This window comes from Vanessa atalanta, chromosome 8, assembly GCF_905147765.1.
Source record: "Vanessa atalanta chromosome 8, ilVanAtal1.2, whole genome shotgun sequence".
Taxonomy (NCBI): domain Eukaryota; kingdom Metazoa; phylum Arthropoda; class Insecta; order Lepidoptera; family Nymphalidae; genus Vanessa; species Vanessa atalanta.
In genome coordinates this window covers 5,893,280-5,908,686 of record NC_061878.1, presented here as the reverse complement: position 1 = coordinate 5,908,686, position 15,407 = coordinate 5,893,280, and positions in this window count along the sequence as shown.

Here is a 15,407-nt window from a genome sequence, read left to right as displayed (position 1 = left end):
CGCAGGTATGATAACATTAACTATGGCGAAAATGTGTGATAATACACCAACGTACACATGTGTACATTCTTATCTATCCATTAATATATTGCAGAATAAAAAAGGTGGTTTGTTATTTGTTCTCAGGAAATTGGACATACTTATGAAAATGTGTCGGGTTTTATTTACATACAATAAAAAATAGTATTACGTAAAAAGTGTTACTCATACATTAAATTATAAAATGTTTAAGTCCTGTTTTTGCTATGCTTATTTTCTGCTACATTTAGTAACATATTACGTCAAATCATAAAAAATGGGTACGTGGTCGAGTTTAATATTTATCGATAATTTAAATATTTATCGATATTTTGTCGTCCATCCGTCCGATTAGCTACGTCAGACATTCTTGATGGCGTCTGAAACGGCGAAAACTATGCAGAAGATAATAATATTATAATATCAGATATAATGTACATAAGTGTGAGTGCAAACACACATGCACTCATATGGCTCTAAGTACTTTCTGAAGTCCGTTGTAAACACTTCTAGTTTCTAAACTCCTCCTGCTATTGAGTATTTCTTGATATGGTAGGGCTTTGTGCAAGCCCGTCAGGGTAGGTACCACCCACTCATCAGATATTCTACCGCCAAATAACAGTACCTACTCTGTATGTTTGTGTTCCGGTTAGAAGGGTGAGTGAGCCAGTGTAATCACAGGCACAAGGGACATAACATCTTCGTTCCCAAGGTTGGTGGCTCATAGGTGATATAAGGAATGGTTAATATTTCTTACAGCGCCTTTGTGCGGGTTTGGGCGGTAGTGACCACTTACCATGAGGTGGCCCATATGTTCGTCCTCCAACCAATATATATATATATATTTAAAGAATTTCTATAAAAGACCGATGAGATAATGTATACTACAAATCCTAGTATGTAAATGTAGAGATAGCTAGCTTATAACCCAAATTACCATACTAGGATATAACCGGATGCTAGCACCAGTATAATAACAAGAATACTTCAAATGGAGAAGTTCCTCCAGATGGTTCTTAAGATAACAACTGAACCTAAAAATACCAGACATAATACACGAAGATATTAAATAAAAAATGTATCAACGTCAACTTATATCAAATTCTATTTAAGAATTAGGACAAGGACACAAAATCGACTTAAAATAAATATTATCTATTTATTTTGTTAATTAGATTTGAGTGTATATTTGTTAATATATAAATCAACGTTTTATTTAATTATTTTATAATTAGGCACGATTGTATAGGTTTGCATTGAAGATCAAATTGTTTTGCTAAAATTAGTTAAATATGTAGTAGTGTATACCAAGTTTCATCATCCTCCTGCCCTTATTCCAATTTTACTTGGGGTCGGCGAAGCATGTCTTCTTCTTCCATACTTCGCTGTCGGACGTCATCACACATGTAACGTTCTTTCTAACCATATCGTCTTTCACACAATCCATTCATCGTTTCTTTGGTCGTCCCCTACCTCTATACCGAGTTTATACTTTTGAAATCTGTACAAAGTTTTTTCTTCAACGACAAGAATTAAATAAATTATAAATAAAAATGTAATATACAACAAACTAACTTGCATCTTTAATTTAAATCTGCAACCAGATTGATACAGTTGAAGATGACAATTTCTTATTCTGGTCCATTTTATTATTTAGAGTTACTGTCTGAATAAAAAATTGAATATCATATATACATTAACAGAGTGTTAATTTCCCACTGCTGGGCTAAGGCCTCCTCTCCCTTTGAGGCTTGAGCATATTCCACCACGCTGCTCCAATATCGGTTGGTGGAATACACATGTGACAGAATTTCGTTGAAATTAGACACATGCAGGTTTCCTTACGATGGTTTCCTTCACCACCGAGCACGAGTTGAATTATAAACACAAATTAAGCTCATGAAAATTCAGTGGTGCTTGCCTGGGTTTGAACCCGCAATCATCGGTTAAGATGCACGCGGTCTAACCACTGGGCCACTCATCAATTATATATGATATATAGAATTACTTCTATTAATAAAGACAAAGTGTCTTTTGTTTGTAGGAAACCTTAGTTTTGCTTAAGTAATGGTAATCTGGATACCATAATGAGGTTCCTGAGACAATCAAGTACCGAAGTGACATGAACATCTAGTGAAAGTAGAGATTGCTTCCAAACCAGTCCGGCGACATCGTATCATCTCAACTAGCTTATAACAATTACGAAATTATATAATCTCGAAGTCAATTACTTATGGTATTTTAAGCATAGGGATAAGAAAATATGTCATTTATTAAAGAGATTTATAGTACTGTATTTTTTAACTAAATGTGACTAAGACCTTTCGATAATGGCTGTCACGCACGTGTAGGATACCGTGCAAGTGGACCTGTCACTTGTCAGATGTACAAGTCGGGATAGATGTTTAATTTTGTCAATTTTATTTGTGCATGACATGCCTAAAAATATTTTTAAAGCACGTGGTTCAGTGTGACCACCATAAAAAATAATATGATTTAAAATGTTTTTTGTTATTAATTATAAAATATTATTCATTAATCAAAAGTCAAATTGGAATTAAGGAATTTCCCTTCTATACAATACAAATATTATGTAATACATACTTTTATAGAATATCTCGTGATCGGAAGAAGGAAAACCTTTTAAGTTTATTTCTACCGTCAAGTAGCTATACTTAGTATTATATTTGTTGTGTTTCGGTTTGAAGGGTGAGTAAGCTAGTGTAACTAGAAGTACAAAGGACATCACGTCGTAGAACCTAAGATTGCTGGCGCATTGGGGTTATGAGAAAGGCATCGCGTAAAAAAAAAGAAATTTTTGCAATAATCTTTGTGTAGTGGTGACTATACCATCAAGTGGCTCATTGACCATGTAGGTGGAATATATGTTGTAAGAAATTAGCCTGTTTGTTTCTGAAAATCTGCCACTTCTATCCTCCAAACTGTATTGGAGAGAGAATAAATTCTTAAGCATCTTCTCAAATGGAAGAGGCCTTATTCTAGCAAAGGGACATTCAAAGACTGTTATTTTAATTTACTGAATCATTTTTATAGATTTACTCAATTATTATATAAAAAATGTATAATATTAAGATGTGCACTTTCTTATTACAAAGCATAATTATTTTAAAGTTTAAGTAAACATATTACAAACTGTTTTGCAATTTTTCCTAATAAAAAAGGACTTTTGTTACTTTTTATTTCTTAACACTTTGAACCTTACTACTTTCACATAAAACCTATTATTCAATAAATAATTATCGTTGTATGGGCTTTAAGTCAAATATTGACCAAAAATTTCACTTTCAACCGTCTTATTCAGAAATTCGTTAAGCTTTTCTGTTTATGTTTTGACAAAAGAATATTAAAGTACGTACGCTTTCCAGTGTGAGTGATGTTTATAATATTTTATTTGATAAAATATGTTATTAAAACAAAACATTTATACGTTATTCATAAGTTGTTGAAAATTGAGAATTATTTATATACATGTATATTAAGTATCTTCAAAGCGATGTAAACAAGTTAAAAGTTCTTAATAAGCTAACTACAAAGCTTTGATCAAACTGTTTTTGAAACTAGATAATTCTTTAATTTAAGATGATTTTAAGAGAAAATTCTATTCTAATTATTGGGACTTAAATACTAAAAACTTGGGTAGAGAGTCTACTTTTCTTTGAGTGCTTGTATGTGAACATATACTGATATTTTTAAAACAAGCGTTCACTTAAATATAATATGGCTTTAACTAACCAACACAAAATTCCTTAGTCTTTAATTTGAAACGAAAATTTAAAATCACTGTTGTTGTAATTCTTAATTATAAAACAGCGTTTCCTCCTTTTTATAAAGATTTAGAGTTTTCACGCATTAAAGAGGATTCCAACATTTAAATTTCCGACGGAGAACATTATTATTAGTAATATAATTTTAAAATTCCAGGAAGAATTCGTTTCATAGACGACTTTGGTATGAAATAAAGTGCTATTTATAAATGTACGGGCTATAAAAACTAAATATATACTGTCCATTTAAACTCGAAGCTTGACAAGTATTACCACAATGATACTAAAATAAATATTTCGAAATGTACATTTATTGTTTATTTTATTAATTTTCATGTTTCAAGTTAAATAAGTATATCCTTGAGAGAATTATCATGTTTCGTCGTAAGAAGATTTCTGTCTATTCAAATATTTTCAACGTTTCATTTAAATATCTCAATGTCAATGTTTTTCGAACTTATATAAATGAGGAACATTAATAATTAAATCTAATATTAAGTAGCAATTCTTAATAATAACGATATGTATGCCGTAGTTTCGCATACCTACTTGCCATAGTACTCACTATTAACACAAGCATTAGTTTTAATTTAAAGGAAAAATATGCCTAGAAATCAGGTAGTGCTTGTAAATTATTGTAAAATTAAATAATATTAATTAATTTTTAACTTTATTCGTAACGATGTACAGTTATGTGTATATAACAGTGGACGCGTTTATTATCATAATTATACATTTGCAAATATGAATGAAGTAAGTTATACACACAAATAGATACTATTACTTAACTATTTTCTTCTTAAATTAACATTTAAAGTAGCTAAATTAATAAATATTTTAAAAATGTCCATTAAAGACAATTCGTCTTCACTGTATTATAAATTATAATACTACTAGCGACCCACTCCTGCTTCGCACGGGTGCAATGCTGATACTAAATATACTACAGAATGTCATACAACGTTCACAACTTTTTTGTCATTTGACAATACAAACCGCTATGTCCCTGCGTTTTAAATATGTAATATCTTCGAAAATATTCATTGTAATTACATGCTGTAAGGGCCTATATTAATCTATATTAAATGCACAATGTATTTAAGGTACTTAATTGGATAAGGATTAATGCTGTATTGCTTAAAATCGCTTCGAAAATAAACCATTATTAAAAAACCTTCCCCTTGAATCAATCTATTTATAAAAAAAAACGCAACAAAATCCGTTGTGTATATTTTTAAAATCTAAGCATATATAGGGACAGACAGCTGTAACCGACTTTGTTTTATATTATATTGATTATTATTATTGCAACGAATTGAAGTACTCTTGACTGAAACTCGCCACAGTGACTATTCTGGCAACTAGTTAAGATCGCAAGAGTTATATATGCACGAATGTGAAAGACAAATACACGGAGACAGTCTATTCCCGCACTCTCATGATCTGATACCATGGAAACACGACCGGAGAGAGATTAGGACTAATGGCTTTACGTGTTTTCCGAAAGTCTGGGTAGTTACCACCTACTCATCATATATTCTACCGCCAAGCAGAAATGCTTAGTAATGTTATTCTTCGGTTTAAAGGGTGAGTGAGCTAGCTACAGGCACAAGGGATATAACATCTTAGCTCCCAAGGTTGGTGGCGCATTTGTGATGTAAGGAATGGTTAATATGTCTTGCAGCAACAATGTATATGGGCGGTGGTGACCACTTACCCAGGCGGCCCATTTGGCCGTCCGCCTATCTGTGTAATAAAAATAAAAAACTTTATCTCTAAGCTGCTATCAAAAAACTATACATAAATGACAAAGTAATTGCATCATCTCAAGTATTCATTATTAAAGTAGTAATATAAAATAAATATAGTCCATTCCAAGTCTAGTGGGCAGGTTAATTACAAAGTCAATTATTAATAAAATTCTTGACCCTCCCATAAATATTTTTTGGTTTATTCCCCGTACATTTTTATTTTAAAAAATAAACATTAATTTCACATTAATAAAGACGTTCGTTTATCGTAAAATTCTATTTTTGAAAATTGACATTAGTAATAACGATTATGAGTGATCTTTATTTTAAGAACAGTATTCAAAATAGCATATAACATATATTTTTATTTTCCTTGAAAATTATTATCTGTTACGGCTCGCAAGATACCTATTTTAAATTGATAATTCTATGGACAAAACCTTTACACGTTACTTGTACAAACTTCAAATCAATCAGATGTGAAAGACGGAAAGAAAGAAATATGAGTATGCTACAGTAGGCACGACCATACAAACCTTAACATTCATTTATTTATGTATGACGTGATTGAGCTAATATTCACTTTTTGACAATAATATGTTCCTGTCATATTTTGAAGTTGACATTTTATGTATATAGATAAATAAATATATATGGAACGTAAACGTGTTTATAGCGAACTAGATCTGACCTGCGGCTTCGCTTGCGTTTTATGGTTTGGTGCTATCTGTTCGTTAGGGTTAAATAGCTTGCTTTATACCAAATTTAATCAAGTACGGTTCAATGGTTTCGTTGTGAAAGAGCAACAAACATACAGACAGACATATATACTTTCACATTTATAATATTAGTACAGATATGCACATATAACATGTAATAAATATTCCTGCTATATAATGTTTAGGTGAACAGAGTATAAACCATTAAAGTATAACAAAACTGGAAGCGCTGTAGTCACGAGGTCTCACGTGGCCGGTGAAAGGGAATTAAGACTCCTTTATCTCCGAAATACGCCTTCGTGAACAATCTGGAACTTCAAATTATACCTTTGCATACAATAAATCATCGACTTTAAACGGATTATATTTTTGATTGTGAAGAAAAAATAACTGTTATCAAACAACTCGTTACGAATACACGCTGTATTTGTAACATTATAGTTTACTAGTTGTGTTGTAATAAATCGTGTCGGATTATAACTATTTCCGCATATTTAAAACGTGATATCCGATTATTTGAAGGATGTGTACGAAAGTAATTTGAATGTTAATTTAATAAATTTGTACTTTAAACATGCAGAAATAGCAATATAACACGCAATTGTCCTCATATTTGTATATCTAGATGAAATATCGCACAACAAAAAGGTAAACCAAACGAGCCAGCTTTATTATATTGGTGTGCGTGACAGATACGCTTGACAAAAGCTAAACGTCATAATACTTTACTGGTGTGCGTTTACGTAGTGGGCAACTTTTGATTTTCGACGCGTTTTCAATTGTCATTGTTATTATTGTTAAACTTTTATTTCACTTGAAATATTTGATTGATAGTTTGTTTAGGTCAAAACTTAAAAGTAGAATTAAAACAATTTTCTATTATGCAACGGAGTTGAAGTGATACATATGGTTCAGATTGGAAAACAATGGATTTTATGATAGGCATGAGCTGACTCCACATCCATGACTGGCTCCAGACAAGGAAACTCTGTAACTCTTATTTACAAATGTTAATTTTTAGTATTCATTTATGTTTTACAATGCATTTTGCTAATTTGTAAGTGACGTAAATCGCTAACCGTACTTTTTATTAGATAAATATTATATCTTTCTGCACAGAGTCTGGTATCGGTGTATTTTTAAGTTTCCTTTTTGTTTCGTTACGTTGTCTTTAATGGTTCTGATATGTTCTTATCTGTACTAATATTTTAAAGAGAAAGCACGGATTTCGTGAGTGTGGCTATGCGGAAAGTCAACAACTTATAAGATAATGTAATTAATTGTACTTTTAATGGCGATTATTTTATTTGTTTGATCCTAAAATGGTATTTAGAATTATAAAGTCCTATTTAAAAGTCAGTGAAATAACATTTTAACATTTTATTTTTAATTACTATTAATTTATAAATATTTCATTTTATATTATAAGATTATGATATAATTGTAATTTTTTTTTTATATACTACTTAAGACTTCAGTTTTTTTTTTATTTCGGTTGAATTCAAAAATTACAAAGTCTGTTGATATGCTTTCATATCATCATATTTATCATCATAATTTTCCCAATGGACAGGCTGTATAATAGGCTAATATATGGCATATTTCTTTTTTTTTTTTTAAGTTATTCACAGTTGTTATTAAAATTATGTTATTTAAAAAAAAATAAACAAAAACAGATTAAAAAATCACACGAATAAAACTTATGTAACATTAGATAATTAACATTTTTATAGGATTAACATTGATATTATGTGAACAAAGAAAGACTACTAGGGCGACGAGTTGATGAACTCGTGTATTGTACTTTATCTGTGACCTAGCAATAAAAACAAAGTGGCAATAAGTAATACTTCAGGGTCAGGCAACAGGAGAATGGGCTATATAACGAAGGATATGCGTGCATTCGTGACCGCAGCATCAATGCTCATAAATGATTTACTGATGTATAATCAGTAGTAAATGCTCATTGCGGTATAAACATTTTGGTGTCTTAGTAATTATGTGGGATGTGTTAATGGGCGAAGATATTATAAAGGGTTTAATGTATTGTTGGAGATATCTTATCTTAAATATCAAATTCAATTTATTTGTAATTGTAATGAAACTGTGACGAGGCCATGTTTATGATATATTATTTTAGAGATTTAAGTGTTAATAAGTGCTAAAAGCGTTATGAACGAAATTACGAGTCAGTTTGTGTGTGTGTATTTTGAATAAATTGGCTAATTTATTTTAGGATATCAAAGTTCAATCAAAGTATCAAGTGAACCTTGATATCAATTAATACTGGTACTTACTATAACAACCAATTTTTTTTTTATTTAAGTGCGTCAACTATCCGCTAACCAAAGGATCTAATGTTCAAGTTACTAACAAAGCCTCACTATAGGAAAAAGAAACACTCCGAGCACTCCTTTTAATTATTGAATATTTATTAAATAAAGTGTTATCTGTTGACATTGTAACTACTGTAAGTTGACTGTTTTAAGTTGTTATTTTTTCTTAAGGTCGGCCTCGATACTCTCCTTACTTCAGTAAACATTCCAGTTTTGATGATTTTCAACATTCACTATAGCGATCATACCGGGTTCATCAACCCGGATCTTTTACGTCCTTTGAGTTCTAGTATCATGTTTTTTCGGTTACTATTACCAAAAACACGGACCGCTTGAAATCAGCTGTTCAGATATTATCACTTAGGCTTCCGTCTTCAGTAATAAAATTCAAGGATCACTTATAAAAAAATATTATTATATGTAGCTCTACGTTGGAATTTTATTCTGTTTCTAACTGGTTGTTTTATAAGATAAAAACTTAAAAAAAAATACATTTCATTTACTATTTATATTAAAATTTATGTATATATTTTGTTATAAATGTTATATGCAGGTTTTACATTATGTAATATACAAAAATATTATATAATATTATATTATTATGTTATATTAAAAACCATATTAATACGACGGAGAAATTTATTTCGATTTTTATTATAATTAAAAAATCGAAATAAAATTAATAGAGCCTTTCGATTTAGCAATAATTCCGTCTCATTGTTTATTGGAGACATTAAAAAAATGTGTAATTATTTTTAAATTTGTAAACAAAATAAATTATTTGCGTTTATATAGCACTGTTAGACTCAATTTTTCTCCTAGAATGTTGACGTAACTGTAATTAACTATTCAACTTGTAAATATTCAGCTTATTATTAACCGAACGGTTCGTTCGGTTCAAGATGGACCGTATGTTTTAGTGCGAAGTAGTAGTGAGTAAGTTTTTTCAAATTAAATAATAAAAGTGTTTAAATGGAGACCTCCGTGGTCGAGAAGTGTGTACACCGGTTTTCATGGGTACGCCACTACGAGGTCCCGGGTTCGATCCCGGCCGAGTCGATGTAGAAAAAGTTCATTAGTTTTCTATGTTGTCTTGGGTCTGGATGTATGTGGTACCGTCGTTACTTATGATTTTCCATAACACAAGTGCTTTAGCTACTTATGTTATGGAAAATTATCAATTGATTAAATACCTAACAGAAATGGTTAGAATGTCTGGATTAGAACGTCCTTTAAGTAAAAGTAAGGTGATAGAGCTGGCCTTTCTCCTCATAAGTTTATTCCACCGAGCTGATCTAATACGATTTGAAAGGAAGAAAAATGTCTCAGAACTTCATTCGATTTTGTTCATCGCCGATGATGTAGATGATGACTTATAATACAATAATAATTTTTAACACGAATTACTTACCGAGACCGAATGGAGTTTGCCTGGATTTTAATCCGCATTCCTTAAAGTCCACATGGTTTATTAACTACGTTGTCTCGGGCGTTTTAGTGTTATTAAAGAACTATGTACTTCTTATCAATATCTAGATACGTTACGGAAAAATATAGAAAACTAAAGTATATATAGATTAATTAAAAAAAATGATTATTTTTTAATTTTTCGCTCCTCAACGCACCTTAAAACACAAAAACCTAGACACATTTTTATTGCTTCTATGAATATCATATCTCGCTGCTAGCTTAAAATATAAGGTTTCTTTATCAGAATAATAATTTTTCAATTTCGATTGTTATTTTCAAGTGAAAATCACGTTAATGCTTTGGTTAGTGACTAATCTGTTTCTGGTTATGTGGTCGATTTGTTTTGCCTATTAGGCCATATATGCCTAGAGGGATGGAGGCTACATACATAACATAATATAATATATGTATACATATTTTTGTTAAACATTCTAAAAATCATAGTTCGATCTCATGCCTTATAAGTAATATATGTATTTAAGTTTTGATTTTCTTTTTTTTTTCTTTACATTTTAAATTTTCTAATTTGTTTTTGATTCCTAAGTACAGTATTTTATCTTTGTTATGTCTTAATTTCAAATATTATTTAGTTATTAAAATTTAATTTATTTTTTTATATTTTTGAAGTTCTATATTGTTTACACCTTTAAAGACGTATCACTTTGAATCTTACCCATATCAGTTATTAATTTTAAGTTCTTAGTGATAAGTTGATGGTGTAACTTTTTCAATAAATAAATATTTAACAATTGGAGCGACTTTTCAAAGCAATCGTTCATTAATATCATAATCTAATATTATAAAATTAAATCATCATACCGACTCTCCTAGTAAATACCACCTTTGCTTTTTTACTTTCTCGTACTATAGGTATAAAGTGATAATAAAGATATATTTTATGTAAAAAATATATCTTTATTATCACTTTATACCTATAGTTTCGCTACCGTGAATTTGTATAGTTTAAATGAGCTACCATTTTTATAACTTTATATTGGTTGAATTTTAAAACAATCAATTAAAAAAATGTGAGATTGTTTTAGTATTATTAAAGTGACGTCACAGCATATTTCCAAAAAAGTATTTTTGGCCCAGTGGTCAGAACGCGTGCATCCTAACCGATGATTGTAAGTTAAAACCCAGACAAGCACCACAGAATTTTCATGTGCTTAATTTGTGTTTATAATTCATCTCGTGCTCGGCGTGTCTAATTTCAAAGAAATTCTGCCACATGTGAATCCACCAACCTGCATTGGAGTAGCGTGGTGAAATAAGCTTTAAAACCTTTTCCTCGAAGTTAGAAGAGGCCTCAACTCAGCAGTAGGACATTAACAGGCTGTTAATAAAGTGATGAGTAGTAAAGCTTAACCTTATACTAAAATTATGCAAACACCTTTGAAAATTAATAAATTTAAATCTTGTGTTAGAAACATAATATGCATTAGTGAATAAGGTATTAATTATTATTATATTAACTACGGAGTCTTTATTACTATTCAAATTTATCGGGTACTTTTATTAATAGGTTTTATTAATGCAAATCCAGCTTCCATCGTATCTACATAAAATAATACCAGTTTTTAAGTATAATCATATGCTTTAGCGTTAACTGAATCGGATCCGTAGTTATTGCGTTTGCTCGGGAAAATATCGTATTAGTTAATATATATATATTTAATTATATATATTGAATCTTAAATATATATATATATATATATATATATGTCGGAGAAGCAGGATGCCGAACAGTTGGGTTCGGGGATTGATCCGACATTTGTAAGACTATGTGGGCGTACAATGGAGTTATCCATAAAATAAAACGTATTTAATATCGTCTAATCACTGTATTCATTGATTCAATAATTGTACACCACAATAATATCAAAGGATTACAATAATTCATCTCGATTAAGAATAAATGGGTTTGCAAGCAACCATCGCATTCGAGAAGCTTGTCAAAACATAACGACTCGCGTTGCCATGACACTTACAACTCCATTCGGGGTGACCCGCTCTTATAAGTAAATCAGCCATCAAACATTATTGCCAACTATTCGATTCATTAATTATCCAAATCAACAACTGAAGTAACCACGCTCCGATATATATATATATATATATATATATATTTAAGATTCACTGAATCTATCACTCTATCTATCACTAAAAAAAAAAAAATGCTAATATATTTAAGATTCAAATAGTGATCACGCCTATAAAAAACATAATAAATATATATTCGATTTTGAACAGTGTTGGTATAATTGACCCAGAATAACAAGAATTTCAAATACGCTTTAAGTGTTAAAATACTTAAAATTTTACTATGACATTGACCGTCTCGTTAGTTAAGTGGCTATCCTATTAGGTTGTATATTACGAGGTCCTGGGTTTAAATCGCGGGTCGGGCTATTAAGTCATTTTGTTTTTCTGTCAGGGAATTGTCAGTGAAAGTTAACTCCCATGTTTCGGAAAGTAAAACTGACAGTTCTGTGCCTGAATCCAGCATCTCTTATAGAATTATATTGAGAAAATACCGAGTGTACCCGTGTTGTGCGCTATCTTGTGATCGAAATCAGTCAGGCGTCATATCAATACACAAAAACTAAACTCTAAATAATAATAGGAGATAATTTTAATCTATATAAATAAAAATTAATGCTTGTGTTTGTCCTCTAGCCCATAAAATTTTGGTTAGTTATTAGTTATTATAAATGTCCTTTAATATAACAATTCTATGTAAACCCTTAGTTTACCCGAACGAATTTACGTATTAAAGTTATAATCAAGATGTTTTTCATTCTTATTACATAATAAATGCTTCGCCTACAACAACATCTTATTTTTGTTTAAAACTTGATTTCTTACTTATTATTAATAAACCTGTCATGTGATGATACTGGTATTTATGTTTCTCAAAAATTATCTTAAGCGGGTAAAAAATACTAGCGATCGATGACCGATACGAGTTTTATGTTAACAATTTATTTCGAAGAATTTTTCGGAATCTCAAAACTTGAAACTTTGCAACGGCTCTTCCCAAGTCATGTGATTCTATTATGAATCGCGATAAGGTCTCCTACACAATGTCATGCTTTGGTAAGACTAAACAAGCACAATGATTACGTAAAGTTTTCGTAATATTTGACGAAATTAAATAGCATTGTCAGCAAAATGACAAAATAATATCGTATTAAAAAATTGTTACAGAATATTCTTAGGTATCCAGTCAAATGTAATACAAGTACTACTCGTTGCTTGCTTGAATAGAGAAAGAATGGTCAATAATGTAATTCCTATTGCTAGCTTAAGACCTTTTTAATAATAAGGTATTAAGTTAATTCCACTACGCTGCACCAATACCGATTGGTGGGTATACATTTGGTTTCCTTACAATGTTTTTTTTCACCACTGAGCACGAGATTGTTTTTAAAAACAAATGAAATACATGAAAAATCACTGGCAGGCTCGGGTTTCGATTCAAGTGTGTGTGCTTCGCCCAGTTTTGGCTCATTTTAATTTTCGCCAACTCAAACTAAACGGTTTTATTCTACCGTCAAACAGCATAATTTATATTTTAATTTTTATAGCATCGGTCTGTTTTGAGCGACACATAAGACCTATGTAAATACACAAGATCGTCTTTAACCTTTACTTTAATCCTGTGGTTGGCGGCGGTTTAAGATTTATATTAATTTAGAGACTTATACTTATTTCTTTTTATGTCAAGAGTCTACGAGGAATTTGGTTTATTTGTAAAATGAATAAATTAATTTAAAAAAAAAAAACAGATTAACTTGAGGTTAATTTAGCTAGACCTAGAGCGTTTTCCAGCAGCCAAAAATGATTTTTGTTTTTGACTATTTTTCTTGCTATTATCTGTACAATAAAGATAAAATACACACATTAAAATAACGAAGCGGAATACATATATTTTAATCAATGTAAATAATAAGCAGTTTATATTTTAAGTAATATGTGTGCGAGTCCTATTTCGACCGGTTCCCAGGTGATAAAAACGTCTTACGTAACTTCGACCACGCGGTTCAGAATAACTGCAATGTTTTAACAAGTCACATGACTATGCAAATTTCATGTAATAAAATTATTCGAGACGACGTAAGCTAAGACACCAATTAAGAGACGCGGACTAGTAAGTAAGTAGGTTTATTATTAATCTTAACACATTCTAGGAGTGTATATGTGAATAGTTAGAGATACAATCGGTCTAAACTTATACGTATTACAACTCAATGATTCTTGTTAAAATTATAATTGAATTATAGTTTAGAAGATTTAAATTTTTATTCTTAATAACTTGGAATTTGTTAAGATATTAATAAACATAATTCCGTGGTCTGCTGCCAAAATGGCAACAGTACATTTTTGAGTAGAATTCAAACGAGATTTTTGCCATTTGCCAAATCATTTAAAAATTAATAAATTTATTAATAAGTACTAAAATGGTTAAAGCTTAACATTAGTAATACGAATATTACGCAAAACGACATAAGTTATATGAAACTTGGTTGTTTATCTATTTGTTATTTCTATCTTGATTACTAAAAGGTTATTGATATAAGCCCTTTCAGCATCAGGCCACAGAAATATAATCAACTAGTAGTCGCCCGTGGCCTCGCTCGTGTTAACACCTTTCAACCAACCCCGGTTGAAAGGTGTTAGTGAAAGCAAAAGAAGCCTATGTCCTATGTTGCTTCATACCAAATTTCATCAAATTGGTTTTCTACAAATCATGAAAAATATAAAACTTCACGTATTTTACAATCATGTTTTTGGTGGATATCTTTTATAGTTACATCATTGTTTTGTTCCGGTTATAAAATGAGCTCGGCAATTACAGAAACAAGAAATATAGGAGTTTAAATCCAGAGGTTGTTGACAGCATAAGGAGTGGATTATCACTCTCGTAACTATGAGCAAATGTTATTAGAAGGTTGATTGACTTTCAATAAAATTATTCACAGTTGATTTAAAATTATAGTAGCTTCTTCTATTCAAATTGATTTGAATTGGTTTAGATATATATTTTAAATTCTAAATAAAGAGCGTAAAAAAATAATTACTATAAATAACGTAACAATTTTTTTAAACATTTTATACAATATCATACTTAAGATATTTTAATCCTAGTTTGTACTTATTATGTAATTTGTTAAAATAATATATATATATTTTAATTTAATTTAGTTTTAAGAAAGAATTGTTTCCAATCTCGAGATCCAATTTGACGGGCAAACAATCTTATAAGTGTGAAAATTATAATATTAGTTTAAGTGGGAGTTAATATTATAAACCACGTTACTGATG